The 20,588-nt window shown below is 36.0% G+C and overlaps 1 pseudogene; it reads left to right on the forward strand.

Annotated features, from left to right (window-relative positions):
* The first annotated feature begins 16,183 nt into the window (after nucleotides 1–16,183).
* LOC132277248 (pentatricopeptide repeat-containing protein At1g31430-like) lies at nucleotides 16,184–20,239 on the forward strand (annotated as a pseudogene).
* The last annotated feature ends 349 nt before the right edge of the window (nucleotides 20,240–20,588 follow it).

The following is a 20,588-nucleotide window of genomic DNA, read 5'->3' on the forward strand; positions in this document are numbered from 1 at the left end:
CAACATTGGATTCGGTAACAATGACCTTTCTAGAGTCCAGCGCCCGCATGAGGACCCCTTGGTCATCAGCCTCCTGGTAGCGAATTATATGATCAGGAGAGTGCTGATAGATTCGGGAAGTAGCGCCAACATCATTACAAAAACAACTTTTGATAAGTTGGGGGTTTCACCATCGTCCATCAGGCCAACTTCCAGCCCCCTAATGGGATTTGATGGTACTAAGGTATATCCGCTTGGAGTGATCGATCTATCCGTTACTGCAGCTAGAGGACTCTGAAGGAGAACTTTGTCGTGACGGAGATTCATCCGTCTTATAACCTCATTATGGGGAGAGGTTGGATCCATCGAATGAACGGAGTCCCCTTTACCCTTTATCAAGTAATGAGGTGTTTATCCCCAGATGGCAGGGAAGTCATCGACCTCTGGGGAGACCAGGTGGCTGCAAAAGAATGTTACATGCTAACGTTACATGAAGCAAAAAAGGCGTCGAAATCACCTCAGTTAGAGGCGAATCCCAAAGGCGCAATCAAATAGCAGTTACAATATCCTCTGCCCAAGTATCTCAAGGCAGAGGAAGAAGCCGAGGCTGAAGCACCTACCGAGGAGTCCCTCGAAGCTATAGAGGTAGTCCTCGGCGACCCTCAGAAGGTCACCTACATTGGCTCATCTTGCACAGCCGAAGAAAAGGAAGCAGTGATCTGGGTCATTCGGTGCAATTCAAATGTCTTTGCCTGGGATCACTCGGACATGGTGGGGATCGATCCTATGGTCTCATGCCATAGTTTGAGGGTTAACCCAGAATTCAGGCCGGTCAAGCAGAGGCACCGACGGTTCGCACCTGAACGGAATCGCATAATAGCCGAGGAAGTAAATAAACTATTACAAGCAGGATTCATTCGAGAGGTGCAGTACCCACAATGGCTCTCAAATGTAGTAGTCGTTCAAAAGAAGAATGGGAAATGGAGGGTATGCGTAGATTATACCAACCTTAACAAAGCTTGCCCAAAAGATAGCTTCCTTCTGCCCAAAATTGATCAAATGGTGGATGCTACGACGGGTTATGAGAGGCTCACATTCCTCGATGCATACTCCGGCTACAATCAGATTCCCATGAATCCTGAAGATGAGGAGAAAACCGCTTTCATTACAGAGACGGGCACTTACTGCTACAGAGTGATGCCCTTCGGCCTAAAGAATGCCGGAGCCACCTACCAGCGACTTGTCAATAAAATTTTCAACAATCTACTGGGGAACACAGTTGAAGCCTATATCGATGATATGGTGGTCAAGAGTATATGGAAAGAGGACCACCCGAAGCACCTCCAGGAGGTCTTTGATACTCTCAAGAGGTATAATATGAAGCTGAACCCCACCAAGTGCTCCTTCGCCGTCTCATCAGGATAGTTCCTCGGGCACGTCGTAAATAAAAGAGGAATAGAAGTAAGCCCAGCTCAGGCAAAGGCACTCATACAGAACCAGGAGCCAAAAACCCGCAGGGAAGTGCAAGTTCTAACCGGCCGAATTGCGGCTCTCAGCCGGTTCATATCCCGATTATCTGATAAGTATAAACCTTTCTTTGATGCTATTCGATCCAAAAGCAAAGATATGTGGGGACCTCAGCAGCAGGAAGCTCTCAATCAATTGAAAAGCTACATGACGAAACCCCCGATCCTATCTGCTCCAACGCCCGGAGACACTCTCATCCTATACTTAGCAGTATCAGCTGTAGCAACGAGCGCAGTGTTGATCAAAGAAGGAGGCAAGTTTCAGCACCCAATCTTTTACACAAGCAAAACGATGACGGATGCCGAGACACGGTACAGCAAGACGAAAAAGGTAATCCTGGCGTTAATTTATGCTAAAAGGAAACTTCGACATTACTTCGAGTCTCACAGCATAGTGGTACTTACAAATCACCCTATACGAGCTATCCTAGCTAAAGTAGACCTGTCTGGTCGAATTACAAAATGGGCTATTGAACTTAGCTCTTTTGACATCACCTATGCACCGAAGGTATCTCACAAGGGGCAGTCAGTAGCGGATTTCCTACTAGAGTACGAAGATCAACCTGAGGAACCGACACTTCAAGAGCCATACTGGGAGTTACGGGTTGATGGCTCTTCCAACCGGAAAAGGGCAGGGGCCGGGATTGACACATAACACCCGAGGGTACCAAGCTGCAACAGTCAATTTTGCTAGATTTCCCATCTACTAATAACGAGGCCGAGTATGAGGCGTTGCTTGCCGGACTTCGGCTAGCTAAACAGCTATAGGTACGGTGTTTAAAAGTTTTGAGTGACTCACAGCTTGTGATCAATCAAGTGACAGGGCAATATTCTCCCAAGGAGGAACGTATGAAGTCATACAAAGATGCTGTAGAGAGTGCTATCCGGGAGTTCGATCAAATCGAGTTCCATCAGGTACCACGAGATGAAAATGCCGAAGCAGATCGATTGGCCGCAGCCGCATCATCTTCAGATGAAGAGTTGATTCGGCTTGTTCCAATCGATGTTCTCGAAGAACCCAGCATTAATCCCCGGCAAGAGGTGATGGTGATCCCGGAAGTACCACGCGAGCCCTGCTGGATTGATCCAATCGAGGCCTACCTCAAGGAAGGAGTTCTCCCGAATCAGAAAGCTAAGGCAAGGAAGCTTAGGCTTACCGCGGCTAAGTACGCAATCATCAATAACCAGTTGTACCGAAGGTCATTCTCCGGTCCTTATCTCAAGTGTTTAACCCCTACTGAGGTTCTCACAATTCTAAAACAAGTTCATGAAGGAGATTGTGGAAACCACTCCGGAGGAAGATCCCTTGCACACAAAATTCTAACCCAAGGTTATTTTTGGCCATACTTGGCTCGGAATGCCGAGGAATACTCAAGAAGATGTGACAAGTGTCAGCGCCATGATCCAATAAAGCACCAACCTGCTGAAGGTTTGCACGCCATGGCTAATCCATGGCCGTTCGCCCAATGGGGGATTGATATAGTAGGACCATTACCCAAAACCATGGAAAAAAAGGAGCATGTGCTTCTGGCTACGGATTACTTCACCAAGTGGGTGGAAGTTGAAGCCTTCTCTAGCGTCACCCACGAAGAAGTAAAGCATTTCATTTGGAGCAACATTATTTGCCGGTTTGGGGTACCAAAAGTCATCGTAATGGACAATGGTAAGAACCTCGATAACAGAAGTACAAGGAAATTCTTTAGCGAACATGGAATCCTGCAAAAATTGGCTGCAGTTAGTCATCCACAAGGCAATGGGCAAGCTGAAATAACTAATCGCACGATATTCGGGTGTTTAAAGAAAAAATTGGAGAAATTGAAGACAAAGTGGTACGAGAATCTCCCTCAAGTGGTCTGGGCCTATCGAACCACTCCAAGACGACCCACGGGAGAAAGCCCATTTGCTATGGCATATGGATCCGAAGCTGTCATTCCTACCGAGTCCATAATCCCAACCCTTCGGACATCCTTGGTACTGGAGGGGAACAATGAGCAACAACTCGAACGTAGCCTTGATCTTGTGGACGAAAGGAGAGATGCAGCAGCAATTCGTCTCGCGGCATACCAACAGCAGGTGTGTAACAGTTATAACAAACGCGTCAGATTCAGGAGCTTTGTGGTAGGCGATTGGGTTTTGAAGCAGGAGACAGCTCATGTAAAGAAACTGGAACCTAATTGGACCGGACCCTACAGGGTTACCGAAGTAGTGGGGAAAGGAGCATATCGTTTGGCCGAAGCTGGCGGACGTCCCATTGCGCGTCCTTGGAACGCAATACACCTGAAAAGGTATTTCCATTAGTTAAGTTTGTCAATTTTGCTACAACTTCTTCACAAATAAAGCTGCGTATGTCCACAGTCAGCCAAACTTTTTTTTATTTTGCTTCTATATTCAGTACAACTTTCCTCTATTTTTGTTTCTTTTTATAAAAATGGGGGGCCATACTACTCTATGATTATGCGATTTTTATGCATGCATGGCATTCGTCACGATGATTTTTTCAAAAAAAAAAAAAAAAAACAAAACATGAGTTATGGCCTGTGCTTAAAACTTTCTGTCCCACATCGACAAAAAAGTATGTGCTACATTCTGTTATATATGGAAATATTCAAATAGTTAATTACGGTGTAAGGAGGGCCCACTGGTATTTAAGGCTGTCAAGCTCAATACCAGAGGCATTCCTTACACCGACCGTTTTGACAAAATTTAGTCTATGTCCCACATCGGATAGAAATAGAAAAGAAATACGGTTCATATATGCGTGGTCCACAACATTTGGTTGCCAAGAACGGAGTATCAGTGGAGGAGGCAGGTCTCCAAAGTCAACAAATAGAAAACTTCACAGCCACTGTTACTCGCTTTCTTGGCCTCTTATCATTTTTGAATTCTCGGCCTCATGATAAGTGGTTTGAGGAAAAATATAAAACAAACTTCCCCTCAGGCTCAGCGCCGGGGAGTAGTTCATTCGCCTCGGACCTTGAGTGTCCGGTTCGGCAAAACCTCCCCTCAGGCTTAGCGCCGGGGAGTAATTTCATTTAACCTCTCCTCAGGCTCAGCGCCGGGGAGTAGTTCATTCGCCTCGAACCCTAAGTGTCCGGTTCGGCAAAACCTCCCTTCAGGCTCAGCGCCGGGGAGTAATTCATTTAACCTCCCCTCAGGCTCAGCGCCGAGGAGTAGTTCATTCGCCTCGGACCTTGACTGTCCGACTCGATAAAACCTCCCCTCAGGCTCAGCGCCGGGGAGTAGTTCATTCGCCTCTGACCTTGAGTGTCCGGCTCGGCAAAACCTCCCCTCAGGCTCAGCGCCGGGGAATAGTTCATTCGCCTCAGACCCTAGGTGTCTGGCTCGGCAAAAATCTCGCCTCGGACCCTAGGTGTCTGGCTCGGCAAAAATCTCGCCTCGGACCCTAAGTGTTCGGCTCGGCAAAAATCTCGCCTCGGACCCTAAGTGTCCGGCTCGGCAAAACCTCCCCTCCGGCTCCACGCCAGGGAGTGTATAATTCGCCTTGGATCCTAAGTGTCTGAGACAGCTTCGGACCCTAAGTGTCCTATTCAGCACTAGTCCTCCACGACTCAGTGCCGAGGGACAATTCGCCTCGAATCCTAAACGTCCGAGACAGATTTGGACCCTAAGTGTCCTATTCAGCAATATTCCTCCACACTCAGTGCCGAGGAATAATTCGCTTCAGACCTCTGGTGCCCGGATCAGAACTCTTTCCTCCGGACTCCAAGTGTTTAATACCCTGTAGATGTAGATATATCATAAGTTCATCATGATCCACCCCACATCAAGAACACACGAGAAGGAAAGAGTATGTATACGTCTACTGCAGGCAAGTAAAAGGCAAGGTGGGTTCATTTAACAGTTAAATCATTGTCCATATGAATCATCCTGAGATATCAACTAAACTGTTAAAAGGATCTCCTTCTTCCCACCATCCTTGCTTTTTCGCGGATAGCATAAATCCGAAGCATAAAGACAATGTTTATTGTTTAAACACATTACCAGTCAGAGAAATATGAACAGTATCAAAAGCATACAACAAAAAAAAGTCAGGTAAGCCTGAAACAAAAAATTATATTCATTATCCCAAACAGGCTGTCCATAAAAACAAAATACATGATTCTACTTCCTCTTCGGATCGAATGGAGTAGATTCAAAAGCATCCACTACAGTAGGACTTGGGGTAGGAGGGATTGAAGCCGCAGGAGCAGAAGAGCTAGGAGTACCCTTCAGGTGCGCCTTCACCATCTCGGCAAAGCGGATTTCAGCTTCCAAAGCTTCTGGCCCTTCATCATATGGGAAGTGCACCCCCACCTGCTTGTCAAAAGCGTCCGGATCCATCGTCTTAGGGCCTAAGCCTTGATTATAGCCAGACCGGAACGCTTTAGCACTAGCCAGGTGTGCCAGACAGGAGTAGCGCCCCTGCATTTACTTCCCCGCCTTGAAGCAAGTAGTAAGAGCCTCGGTCAGGCGTTGAACTTCAGCCTGAAGAGAAGCCACCTTAGCCTCAGAGGCTGACAACTGCCTCTTATACGCATCCTTGACTTCAGAAGCTATCTTCAGATTGGTAGAGGCAGTAGTGGCTCTCTTCTCTGCATTGTCAAGATCCTTTTCCAGCTTCTTGATAGAGAGGGATTGAGCTTCAACAATAGCACAGAGGACCATGGTGTGGTATAGACTCTGTTTAACAGGGGAGCAAATATAAGCATAAGTAGAAACATAAGCAAGCAAGAGTAACATAATTCTGAAGGAACAATGCGAACCTCTATGGCCCGGACCGGGCAGAGGGGAGTAGTTGTTCCAACCCCATTTGGCTGATGGCTTCCTCGTCCTTTGGGAGCCACATTCCTCGAGCCACCGCCAGTGCAGCTGAAGGGTCTGTAATCACAGAATCCCCTGAGTGCAGGACTGACCTGTCAGCCCTGGTGAAGAAAGGAGTCCAAGGAGCCCCAGTCTCAGCCAGAACAAAGGCCCTGACTTCATCTTCAGGTTCGGCCTCTCCAGCCTTTTTCCCTCTGCTCTTAGAAGGGACTTTGCCCTTGCCAGAGGATGAGGGGTTGAGGCGAGATTTCTTCATTGGTGGTTCCTCAACCTCCACCTCATCCTCAGTTGATCTAATAACAACCAAGGGTTGGGCATCTTCGGCTTTCTTTTTTAAAGCCTCAGCCCTCCGTATCTCCTCCTCAGTCATGGGGAAACTGTCAAAGGATGGTAGAGACAGATCCATGAGGTCTGCAGCAACAGCACTGGAGGCAATATCCTTGAGGTTTGAAGAAGTTAGCAGGTCCTCGATAGGCGAGGGGTCACTCCAGACTCGTTCCTCAAGAAAAGAAAGTCTGTTCCTTGTTGCGGAGGATGGGAATGTAGCTGAAAAAACACCAACAAACTCATAAGTACGGCGAAACATTAAGACTTGGCAAGGAAAACAGCCAAAACACTTGGTATGAAGGGAGGTTAAGTGTTCTATACCTAATTTCCCAAACTTGCGCGGGATGGGGAGCGTAATTGATTGGGGCACGAACCATTTTCCTTTAACTATAACCATCCTTTCTTTCCACTTCTTTTCGGATGAAGGAAGGTTCGTGCATATCCTCTGATGAAGGGGAGAGGTAAAAAAGAAGCGACCAGGCTCGGTCTCATGCTTAGATATATTGTAAGTAAGCAGAAGGTCGGCAAGGGTCAAATCCAGAGGCTCTAATTTTCGGCGCACCAACAGTGCCGAAAGGATGCGAAAGAAATTAGGATTTACCTGAAGGGGGGCAAGACCCAGTTTATTGAAAACTAAATGATAGAAGGGATGAAGAAGGAATCGGAGGGCGTTAAGATGCCCTACCGAAAGAAGCAACTCATCCTCCTCAATTCCCTCGCCGGAGGTAAAATCAGCACCCTCGGGATATTCTGCAATTTCTACTCCCTCAGGAATATCAAATTATTCCATTACCGAAGCAATAAAGAACTTGATGCGACGAATAGAGATGATTGCTTTCTTCTCTTCATGAGTAAGAACATAATCAGAGCCTGAGGTGGATGTCTCGGTTTGAAGAGGGGAAGTACCTAATGGATTCAACAAAAGGCGATCTGTAAAAACCCTAGGAGGGGGAGCCCTAATGCGAACGGGGGAAGATGAAGGTGTGGATTCAGAATCCCCAAGGTCTATACGTTCAGGAGTAGATGAAGTACTCATAATGAAAGATTGGAGAGAAAGATGCGAAACTAACCTGACAAAGCGATGGAATGAAGAACGCAGAAGTGCAGCAAGGGCAAATGTAACTCTTGCAAAATCTTGTATGACGGAGTAATAATGAAAGACCTCGAACCATTTCTGAAGCAAAGTAAAAAACCGGTTTCAATTCCCTCTTTAATAGGAGCCGTCGCTCAATTAAAAATGAAATTTGGGGCAAAGTGTGGAGGGAAAAAAACTCCCTCCAATAAAAAGCGCACATGTCACCACTACCCATATCTACATTCCAAGGACATATAAGGCCCATCATGCTCAAGCCCAAATTGAGGGTATTTACAGCCCAAGACCATTGTTATTTGTCCTCCAACCTCCATCAAGGCCGAATCAAGAAGTCATCAGCCCAGCTTGTTAATATTTAACATCCGGCCTATTACTCAAGCTAAGCCGGATCAAAATATGTTCAGCCCAGCTATTCAAGAATGCACAAGTCCTACCAGTTGAAGGATTTACTGTAGAAGGAAAATTCTGAGATAGGAAGTTCTGTACAAGGCAAGTTTTATGTATGGAAAATTCGACAATGGAAAGAACTCTATTACAAGCAGGATTCATTCGAGAGGTGCAGTACCCACAATGGCTCTCAAATGTAGTAGTCGTTCAAAAGAAGAATGGGAAATGGAGGGTATGCGTAGATTATACCAACCTTAACAAAACTTGCCCAAAAGATAGCTTCCCTCTGCCCAAAATTGATCAAATGGTGGATGCCAAGAAGGTGGACAATACCAATCACAGCAGGTAATATATTTGTTGCTAGTCATAAACGGTCCCACATGCAATTAATTGTCAACAATTGTTTCTTTCTTTACAACTGCTGTATTTTTAATTTTAGAAAGGCTATGTTTCTTGTATCTTCTTCTTTTTTTAACTTGCAATGGGTATGTCAATTAACAAAAATAAATAATAATATTTGAAAAAAAATTAATAATAAATTTTATGGGCTACAAAATGCAAAAAAAAATATTTATAATTTTGATAATTCTATTTTTCGATTATTATTTTTTAAAAAATATGTATGATTTTTATTTGTTTGCCTTTTGAATTTATTTTCTTTAAAATGTGTCAACAAATATATGAGAAAAGGATAAAAAAAAAAGAAGGAAACAAATATATGAGACACAAAAAAATTAAAATTAATATTTTATTCATCACAAATAATATAAAAAATTACATTTTACTCGAATACTATTCCATTCAAATATTAAAAAAAAAAAATCAAGTGATTAAAAAAATAGCTGTTGAAAAAAACACAAACACACAAAAAAATAAATATATTTTAAAATTCTTAAAAAAAATTATATAGTGATTAGTCATGCTATAAAAAAAAAAAAATGGTAGCAACACATTATTACTAACGATGTCAGCACAAATTGGTAACAAGCCACGTATACATTACTAAGCCGGTATTGCTAATGCTATACGGGCTGCCCTAAGGCTATGCTTAGTACGATGAGAAAGAAAAGAAAGGATAACATTAGTTATGAAGGAAATGAAAAGGAAAGGAATGGAATAATAATTTTAACCCGGGTTAAGTGCATTAAACCTCCTCAAACAATTTTCTCTTTCTCAAAAAACCCCTCTTGAACTATTAAAAAGATACTTAACCACCTGAACTATTCAGTTTGTTGCAAAATATTAGTTAGCCGTTTGAAATATAACGGAAAGAAAGGCACGTGTATCATGTGACTTGGCAAATATTCAGAAAGACAAAAATAACCTTATAGTTATTAAATGAATATTATATATACGAATATATATCTATACTATTATTAAATGTGCAAAGTGTTTCAGTGTTTCAGTATTTCAGTATTTATTTATTAATTGATATAAATTCTAAACAACTTAAAATTACCTAATAAAATTAAAATTAATTCAAATTAACAAAATATAAAAAGAGTTTAATTAAAATTACAAAGTCCTACATTGGTTTTAAGTAAAAAAAATTACATGAAAGCCTCTTATAAAACTATAGAGCTAAAGAAATAATAATCACACCTTCTCGTCTTTTGACTAAGATCAAGTGTAGTACTAAATTTTTTTAGGTCGGCCTTTTAGCTAACATTTCTTGGTCTTTTGGCTAAGATCAGTGTAGTACTATTTTCTCGGCCTTTGTGCAAACAGTTTCAGTATTTGTTTATTAATTAATATAAATTCTATAAAACTCAAAATTTCCTAATAAAATTCATATTGATTCAAATTAACAAAATATAAAAAGAGTTTAATTCACAATAAAGAGCTCTCATTAATTATTATATCCCCCGATATATAAAATAGTATTTCAGTATTTAAATTACCTAATAAAATTAAAATTAATTCAAATTAACAAAATATATAAAAAAGTTTAATTCAAATTACAAAGTCCCACATTGGTTTTAAGTAAAAAAGATTACATGAAAGCCTCTTATAAAACTATAAAGTTAAAGAAATAATAGTCACACATTCTCGGCTTTTTAGCCAAGATCAAGTGTAGTACTAAATTTTTTTGGGTCGGCCTTTCGGCTAAGCTTTTTTGGTCTTTTAGCTAAGATCAAGTGTAATACTACTTTCTCGGCCTTTGTGCAAAGAGTTTCAGTATTTATTTATTAATTGATATAAAATCTACATAATAAAATTTAAATTAACCTATTTATCTATTTATTATTGTGAATTTTTTAATAAAAAAATCTAATTAGACAAAAGTTATTAATATAAAAAATATTTATTAATTGATATATAAAATAAAATAATTTTTATAAAACTCTACCACAAATTAGCTTTTATTATGAGTTTCTTAATAAAATTAAATCTAATTAGACAAGGATATATTTAAAGAAAATAAAATAATTTATATAAAACTCTTTCACAAATTACCTATTTTATTTTCAATAAAACTCTATCAACAAAGATATATTTAAAGAATTTCTATAAAACTCTAACACAAATTACCTATTTATCTATTTATTATGAGTTTTTTATAAATGGAAACCTAATTAGTCAATAATTATTAAAATAAAAAATATTTATTAATTAATATAAAAAGAGTTTATATTAAACTCTAACACAAATTCCCTATTTATTTATTTATTATAAGTATTTTAATAAAAGAAAATCTAACAAGACAAGAATTATTAATATAAAAAATATTTTTTAATTGATATAAAAAATAAAATAATTTTTCTAAAACTCTACCACAATTACCTTTTATTATGAGTTTTTTAATAAAAGTTAATCTAATTACACAGGAATTATTAAAATATAAAAATATTTATTAGTTCTTATAAAAATAATTTTAAAAATATTTTCTATAACGCTCTAACACGCATTACATATTGCAATTTTTTAATAAAAGAAAATCTAATTTTTAGAGTAAAATACAGAAACTTTACTAAAGTGTTTCAGTGTTTATTTATTTATATAAAAATATATATATTAATTCATATAAAAAGAGTTTTTCTCTATACTACTATTGAATGTTCAAAGAGTTTCAGTATTTAAGCATCTATTAATATTAAAATATATTTATTAATTGATATGAAAAGTGTTTTTCTAAAAATAAAAAAAACTTTATCAAACTCCAAAATCTATCTAATAAAATTTAAATTAACCTATTTCTCTTTTTATTATTACGAATTTTTTTAATAAAAGAAAATCTAATTAGACAATAATTATTAATATAAAAAATATTTATTAATTGATATATAAAATAAAATAATTTTTCTAAAATACCACAAATTAACTTTTATTATGAGTTTCTTAATAAAATTAAATGTAATTAGACAAGGATATATTTAAAGAAAATAAAATATTAAATGTGCAAAAAGTTTCAGTATTTCAGTAGTTATTTATTTATATATAAAATATTTGTTAATTGATATGAAAAGAGTTTTTATATAAAAATAAATAAATAAACAAAAGAAAAAAAAACTCTATAAAACTCTAAAATCTACCTAATAAAAATAAAATTAACCTATTTATTATTATGATTTTTTTAATAAAAGTAAATCTAAAGTTTCAGTATTTATTTATTTATTTTAAAAATATTTATTAAATGTGGAAAGAGTTTCCGTATTTCAGTATTTATTTATTTATATAAAAAAGTATTTATTAATTAATATGAAAAGAGTTTATATATATATATATATATATATATATATATATATATATATATATATAAAACTCTATAAAACTCTAATATCTACTTAATAAAATTCAAACTAACCTATATATTATTATGAATTTTTTAATAATAGAAAATCTAACTTTCACAGTAAAATACAAAAACTCTGTCAAGGTGTTTAAGTATTTATTTATTTATATAAAAAAATATTTATTAATTGATATAAAAAAAGTTTTTATCTATACTATTATTAAATGTGCAAAGAGTTTCAGTATTTAAGTATCTATTTATATATGTATAAATATTTATTAATTGATATGCAAAGAATTTTTTTAGAAAATAAAAAAAAAGAAGTCTATCAAACTCTAAAATCTATTTAATAAAATTTAAATTAACATATTTATCTATTTATTATTATGAATTTTTGAATAAAATAAAATCTATTTAGACAAAAAATATTAATATAAAAAATATTTATGAATTGATATATTACAAAATAATTTTTCTAAAACTTTACCACAAATTAACTTTTATTATGAGTTTCTTAATAAAATTAAATCTAATTAGACAAGGATATATTAAAGAAAATAAAATTATTTATATAAAACTCTATCACAAATGACATATTTTATTTTCAATAAAACTCTATCACACTAAACAAAGATATAATATTTAAAGAGTTTCTATAAAATTCTATCAAAAATTACCTATTTATATATTTATTAAGAGTTTTTAAATAAAAGAAAATCTAATTAGACAAATATTATTAATATAAAAAATTATTTATTAATTGGTCTTAAAAGTGGTTTTAAAAGTGTTTCTATAAAACTCTAACACAAATTACCTATTTATCCATTTATTATGAGTTTTTTAATAAAAGGAAATTTAATTAGATAAAAATTATTAATATAAAAAATATTCATTAAGAATTATTAATGTAAAAAATATTTATTAATTGATATAAAAAGTGTTTTTAAAAGAGTTTCTATTAAACTCTAAAACAAATTACCTATTTATTTATTTATTACTAGTTTTTTAATAACAGAAAATCTATTTGGATTAGAATTATTAATGTAAAAAATATTTTATTTTCAATAAAACTCTATTACATTAGACAAAGATATATTTAAAGAGTATCTATAAAATTATAACACAAATTACCTATTTATCTATTTATTATGAGCTTCTAATAAACAAAATCTAATTAGACAAGCATTATTAAGATAAAAAATTATTTATTAATTGATATAAAAAGAGGTTTTAGAAGAGTTTTTATAAAACTCTAACACAAATTACTTATTTATCTATTTATTATGAGTTTTTTAATAAAAGGAAATCTAATTAGACAAGAATTATTAATATAAAAAATATTTATTAATTGATATAAAAAGAGTTTTTTAAAGAGTTTCTATTAAACTTTAACACAAATTACTTATTTATTTATTTATTATATATAGATTTTCAGAAAATAAATAATTTCTTTAAAACTGTACGACAAATTATCCATTTTATTTTATTTAAAACTCTATCACGTATAACATGTTTTTATCTATTTATTATGAGTTTTTTAATGAAGGAAATCAAATTAGACAACAATATATTTAAAGAAAATAAAATATTTTTTTAAAAGAGTTTAATAAAACTCTAATACAAATTACCTATTTATGTATTTATTATGAGTTTTTTAATAAAAGAAAATATAATAACTAGAGAAGAATTATTAATATAAAAAATATTTAATAATAGATATAAAAATAAAATAAATTTTCTAAAACTCTACCTCAAATTACCTTTTAGTATGAGTTTTTTAATAAAAGAAAATAAAAACAAGCTATATATGGATATATTTAGAGAAAATAAAATAATTTCTATAAAACTCTATTACATTAGACAATGATATATTTTAAAAATATATATATAATAATATAATAATACATATAAATAAAGTATAAAAGTGTAAATTTTTTAGCATTTTAGTATTTATTTTTTAATATAAAAAAATTTATTAATTAATTTTAAAATAAAACTCTATTATATATAACCTATGTATTTACTTATTTATTATAAGTTTTTTAATTAAAAAAAAATTTAATTAGATAAGAATATATATAAATAAAATAAAATAATTAAAAAATATATAAAAACAAAAATTTCATAAGTTAAGTAACATTCATAACGTGCATCGCATTGCATTTGCCTTTTACTAGTGTATATATATACACAAACGCGTGTCCACCCTCTCTCTCCAACCACCTTTGCTGTCCATCGATGACCATCACCTAGACCGTCAGTCCATGGTTGCCACCATCACCGCTTGCCGCTGTCGCCACTGCCATCGCTCTCTCGCCCTCACAAAGATTCTTCTTCCCTAACAACCACATCCACCGTCTAAACCCACTACCACCGCTATCTCTCTCCAATCCACCTCCCTTTTTTTTTTCTTTTTTTCTCTTTAACCTCCAACTCCGGCAATGACGAGAATGACGAAAAGGTGAAAAATCATTCAACAAAAATTATTTATTGTAAAGGTCAGTGTTTGGAAGGGAATTGATTGAAAGAATAACGCGTATTTTTTGGGCAGTTGCGATTGGGTTGGTTTGGTGATCAGCCACAACAGATTTTTGGGGCTTTTGTGACTGAATTTGTAACTTTTATGATTGGGTCTTGCGGCTAACCCCAAGTTGCCAACACATTTGATAGCAGTATATAAGTTGCAGGATTATTAGGACAAAGCTTCACAAGCTTTTGCAGTAGCCGCTTGACCATGAACATGGGTCTGGATCGGATCTGTTCCACTAGAAGGTGCGGCCGCGAATGGTGGAGCTGAGGAGGAGGAGGGCTGCTTTGTCGGCGGCAAGGGCTTCATGGACTCTGGCGACCATGGCCTCTATAGATTCCGGCAACGATCCGCAGTGTAGTTTGGGAGATTTGGAGAGGTTCGTAAAGAGGAGATTTATATATGTTGGAGACCCAGATATCCCAAAAAGCTTGCACCGAATGTTAGCTCCCCCACACCGCTGCCATGTGCAGAGATGGAAGAGAGCGAATGAACCAAGAAGGAAGAGAAACACTGTTGTGCATCCGGGCCACTTCAGCTTTTCACGTGGGTCAATTTTAAAGTCCGGTGATTAAATGTATTTTACCATTTCTCAATTTTTTGTCCACAGTAAAATTATTAATGATAGGATGACTTGTCAAATTTTTATTGGATATGGAGATTACAAAGGCCACATCAGCAACTAAAGTTGGATATGTATAATGGGTAAAACGGTAATTTTAGTTTTTAGTCAACTGTTGTTTAACACCTTCGGGTTAAATGCAACATTGTTATAGTTTAGGGAGTATTTTTTAGTTCGGAAGGATTTCTTGCAATTAGCTCACAATTGAGGGGGGTTTAATGCACTTAACCCTTTTAACCCCTATTTGGTTGATTAACGAAGGAAGAGATAGGAAATGAAACTGTTTTAATAAATTTACTATTATACCCCTTTATTTTTTAAAAGATAAATTTATAGATTTAACCATGTAATATAAAAATAAATAATAATTTAATAAAAACATTATTGTTCTTTTGAATTTATATTATACCTTTAACTTATATGTTAGATAGACAAAAAAAAATATATACTAGATAGACAAAAGAAATGTTATTATTTTAATACAAATGAGTTAAATTAAAAGTTACCAATAAAAGATAAACTAGAGGACAACATGATATTTACGTGACAAATGTATCAAAAATATGAACCAATTATTTCAATGACAAATTATATAAACTTCTAACAAATAGAATGCAGAAACATTATTTCAGTAATAAATTGTATAAACTTCTCACAAATATAATGCAGAAACAATTATTTATGGGCCTCAAAATTTATATTTCAGTAATAAATTATATAAACTTCTCACAAATATAATGCAGAAACAATTATTTATGGGCCTCAAAATTTATAGGCCCAAGAATGATGGGCCACCAGAAAAAGAAAATGAAAAAAATTTAGGGCAAATTATTTCAGCCTCCCCAATCGGCTCCATCTATCTCTATTCCCGTTTTCAACTCTGAACTTGCCCTCAGTCACTCACTCTCTCTCTCTCTCTGCAACTGCAAACTACAAAATCTACAAGAATCAGAAGTTCAAAACCCATATATTTCAGTTTATCTATCTGTCTGCAAGAATCAAAAGTTCAAAACCTATTACCTATATCAAAACCCACATCGGCGTATCATTTCAGATTGTTCAAAAAATCAAAACCCATATCTTTCAGTTTCTATCGCCCGCTGTTCCAGTTCGGGTTCGCCGTTCGCAAGCTTCAGCCGCTGTCTCTCAACTCTCAAGCTTCCCCCCCCCCCCCCCCTCTCTCTGCAACTGCTAACTTGTGTATGTATGGGTTTTGTTTTAAATTTTTTTCTAAATCAACTAATCAAGGTCTGTAATTCTTGTTTTGCAAACTAAATCCTATTCAGGGCAAATCATTTCAGCCTCCCCAATCGCCTCCATCTCTATTCTCGTTCTCAACTCTGAACTTGCCCCCCCTCTCTGTGTAACTGCAAACTACAAGAATCAGAAGTTCAAAACCCATATATTTCAGTTTATCTATCTCTCTGCAAGAATCAAAAGTTCAAAACTTATTACCTATATCAAAACCCATATCGGTGTATCATTTCAGATTGTTCAAAAATCAAAACCCATATCTTTCAGTTTCCATCGCCCGCTGTTCCTGTTCGGGTTCGCCGAACTTGTATGTATGGGTTTTGTTTTTAATTTTTTTTCTGTAATTATTGTTTTGCAAACTAAAATAAAGTATAATCTTAATTTTATGTAAGGTTAAATTTAGCATTAGAAATAATACATCAAATCTTTTATATTCTTTCTTTTAAAAAATGAAAGGATAAAATAATTACTATTTAAAAATTGCAATATGCTTTCAAAATCATCCTTTTCTTTCTTTCCAATCATTTATGTCGAACATAATTTTTTAATTGTCCTCCGTCACCTTTCCTTTCCATTCCTCCCTTGTCCATTGCACCAAACTGACCCTGAGGGTGAGTCCTGACTGGTGGCCTAATCAAGCAGCTGATAAGTAGAAGTCGTGGCCTCTCAGCTCATTCCAGGCAAGGCACAACAAGAGCAAGGTCACATGATCTCTCAACATAATTTTATGCTATTGAAGTCTATTTCCTGCCAATTCCTATCAAAACCACTTCACTTGTCAACTACTACTAACTCATACTTCACAAGACTCACCAAGAAAGCATGTATAGACATCCTTCGAAACAGCAAGTCCATGAAACAACTCAAACAAATCCAAACCCAAGTTTTCAGGATCGGTGTACACCAAAACAAAGACACCCTCAGCAAGCTCATGGTCTTCTGTACACATCCATCTCTTGGAAGCTTATCCTACGCCGAGAAGATCTTTGATTACATTGAAGACCCGAGTTTGTTTGTTTACAATGTAATGATCAAAGCATATGCCAAGAAAGGTAGCTTTCTAAAACTCTTTTTTTGTCTGATCAATTGATGATGCATGGTTTGTGGCCAGATAATTTCACCTACCCCTTTGTTTTCAAGGCCATCGGATGCTTGCGGGAGGTTTTAATAGGCGAAAAAGTTCATGGGTTTGTTGTAAAGAGTGGGGTTGAGTTTGATTGTTATGTCTGTAACTCACTCATGGACATGTATGCAGAACTGGGTTATGTTGCGAAATTGAAGAAGTTGTTTGATGAAATGCCTGAGAGAGATGTGGTTTCTTGGAATGTCTTGATCTCTGGATATGTTAGATGTAACCGATTTGAGGATGCTGTTGATGTTTTTCGGCGTATGAAACGGGAAAGTAATCTGAAGCCTGAAGAAGCTACGGTTGTAAGTACTCTTTCGGCCTGTACAGAATTGAAAATTTTGGAACTTGGTAAAGAAATTCACCGGTATGTTAGCCATGAGCTTGGATTTACCACTATAATTGGCAATGCCTTGTTGGATATGTACTCCAAGTGTGGATGTTTAAGTATAGCCCGACAAATTTTTGATGCGATGCCAGAGAAAAATGTGATTTGTTGGACAAGTATGGTGTCTGGGTATGTGAACAGTGGTCAGTTGGATGAAGCTAGGGAGTTGTTTGAGAGAAGTCCAGATAAGGATATTATTCTTTGGACGGCTATTATTAACGGGTATGTGCAGCTCAACCGTGTTGATGAGGCACTAGCTTCGTTTCGGGAGATGCAAATCAAAAGAGTTAAGCCTGATAAATTCACTGTGGTTGCTCTCCTAACGGGCTGTGCCCAGTTGGGAGCTCTGGAACAAGGGAAATGGATCCACGGTCACATAGATGAAAACAGAATCACAGTTGATGCGGTTGTTGGTACTGCTCTGGTAGATATGTATGCAAAATGTGGGTGCATAGAGAAATCCTTGGAGATTTTCAATGGGTTGAAAGAGAAAGACACAGCCTCATGGACTTCAATTATTGTGCGCTTGCCATGAATGGCAAAACCAAAAAAGCACTGGAACTGTTCTCAGGTATGAAACAAGCTGGATTTAAACCTCATGATATCACATTTATTGGTGTTTTAAGTGCTTGCAGTCATGGGGGACTGGTAGAGGAAGGCCGTTGGTACTTTAATTCAATGAGAGAGATGTATCAAATTGAACCAAAGTTGGAACACTATGGGTGTCTAATTGACCTCCTTGGTCGTGCTGGATTATTAGATGAAGCGGAGGGATTGATCGAAGATGTACCAGACAAAAATAATGAGATTATAATTCCACTTTATGGTGCTTTGCTGAGTGCCTGCAGAATCTATGGTAATGTTGATATGGGTGAACGTGTGGCTCAAAGGCTTGTGGAAATTGGATCTAATGATTCCAGTGTCCATACTCTTCTGGCCAATATCTATGCTTCTGCTCACAGATGGGAAGACGTGACAAAGTGAGAGACAATATGAAAGCTCTAGGAGATGCGTCTCACCCACAAATGAAAAAAGTTTACTTAATGCTGAATAGTATGGCTAAACCATTGTCAGGTTTAGAGGCAAATGAAATGGAATGACATTTTACATAGTTCCAACATTTTTGTGATGAATAAAACCTTATTTCACGAGTTCAAATTTGATCTTCCGAAAGATTTAAAAGATTGAGAATTTTCAGTTTGCTGCATATCATTCAATGGTTTAAGCACTGATTTTTAACCCAAAAGTTCCCTCAGGTGTGTGGCTCCAGTTATTCAAACACAACTTCATGAGAAGAGAAGGGGCAGTAAGGAGGTATTACTCTGATGTTCGGAGAGTGAAGGGTACTCGTATGGAAGTGTTTGAAAATCTGAAAGGCGCGTCTGACAGATGCTTGGGAAGTTTCAGCACCTCAGCCGGGTGAGCAAGAAAATGGATGTGAGACATTCTGAAGGAGTTACCGCTAAGCATATCAGGAAGTGCATCAAATCAATTTTGTAACCAAAAAGGTCAGACCTAGTATGCTCGTATGGTACACACTTTGTCGTTATTTTACACAACTTATAGATATGCTTTGTATAGCATAGGGGGGAAATAAAAAATGAATTTTATGAATTTCAATATGAAAATCTGAGTGACACTTGTGTACTCTGCATTTGTTGATTGACATAAAAAATATGCCTAATCAGATATGTATTGCTTGTCAACTTTTCTGTAGCAGCTACTAAATGACGACATAAGTTTGTAACCTTGATTTTGGGTTATGTAATTAGATTACAGAGGTAACTAAAGGAGAGACTGGTTCCTTGATCTGCATAGTAAGCTTGAAATACTGAAGGTCTAACTAAAGACACTTTTATCTGAAATTGTGTTCAATTGCTAATTGGTGCACAGAATTCTTTTTTTGAACAGTGATTTACTCAAAAACCTTAAAGAGTGAACACACAGTAGTGTTATTATATAAACTAAAAGATACCACCAAATGTACATGTACCTGCATGCACGCACACATAGGTATTGTGGTACCCTCTGTTATTCAGAATTCTACCTTAAACACAGTAGAAGTGCTCTTGGATCTTTTGCATCTCAAAAGTTTTACCAAAAAAATTGTTATGATTCTCACATTGCCTGGGAGTCATTTGAATTAGTCATAATCTCCATCATCGTGTTAATTGACCATCTTTTACCATGCATTTATGCAGCAGGGCATAATCATAAAAATCATCACTATATATATATATATATATATATCACTTTCTCCATCCGCATGATTCTAATAGCATTTGGCTATGCTTAATTATAGAAAGGAAGAGGAAGTGTTGGGCTCGTTTCTGGCCCTAGCAAGTCACACAAGGAGTGTGGAGTGAGGCTTCAAGGGTGTGGAGTGAGGCTTGAAGGCTTCAAGGGTGTGGATGACCCTATTCTTGTAAAATCATCTGTGCAAACATTTAGGATTTGGAAGGGTAGCCTCCTTAAGTCCCTTGTTTTTTTTTTTAATGATATTTATTGTAAGTTGACATATTGTTGAGCTTTTTTGCCTTTTATCATTTGTGTAGAATTGGAGAATAGATTGTTGGCTCGATTTGATGCAGCCTCACAGAGGAGAGAATTGTCTACTATGGCAGAGTGCGCTAAAATTTTATCTCAGGTAATTTATATGAACTTTATGTTACCCTTTGGTTAATTAGATTTACCATGTTGTGCAAATTTCATGCTAGGGAACCAAAAAGTATGTTAAAAAAGGAAAAATATACCAGGCCTTGATTGTAGATGTATTTAATGTTGTCAACTTTGAGTCACATATAT

The sequence above is a fragment of the Cornus florida genome, unplaced genomic scaffold, assembly GCF_030987335.1.
Source record: "Cornus florida cultivar Cherokee Brave unplaced genomic scaffold, ASM3098733v1 CherokeeBrave_3.0.0_Hap2_Chr10, whole genome shotgun sequence".
In the NCBI taxonomy this organism is placed as follows: Eukaryota; Viridiplantae; Streptophyta; class Magnoliopsida; order Cornales; family Cornaceae; genus Cornus; species Cornus florida.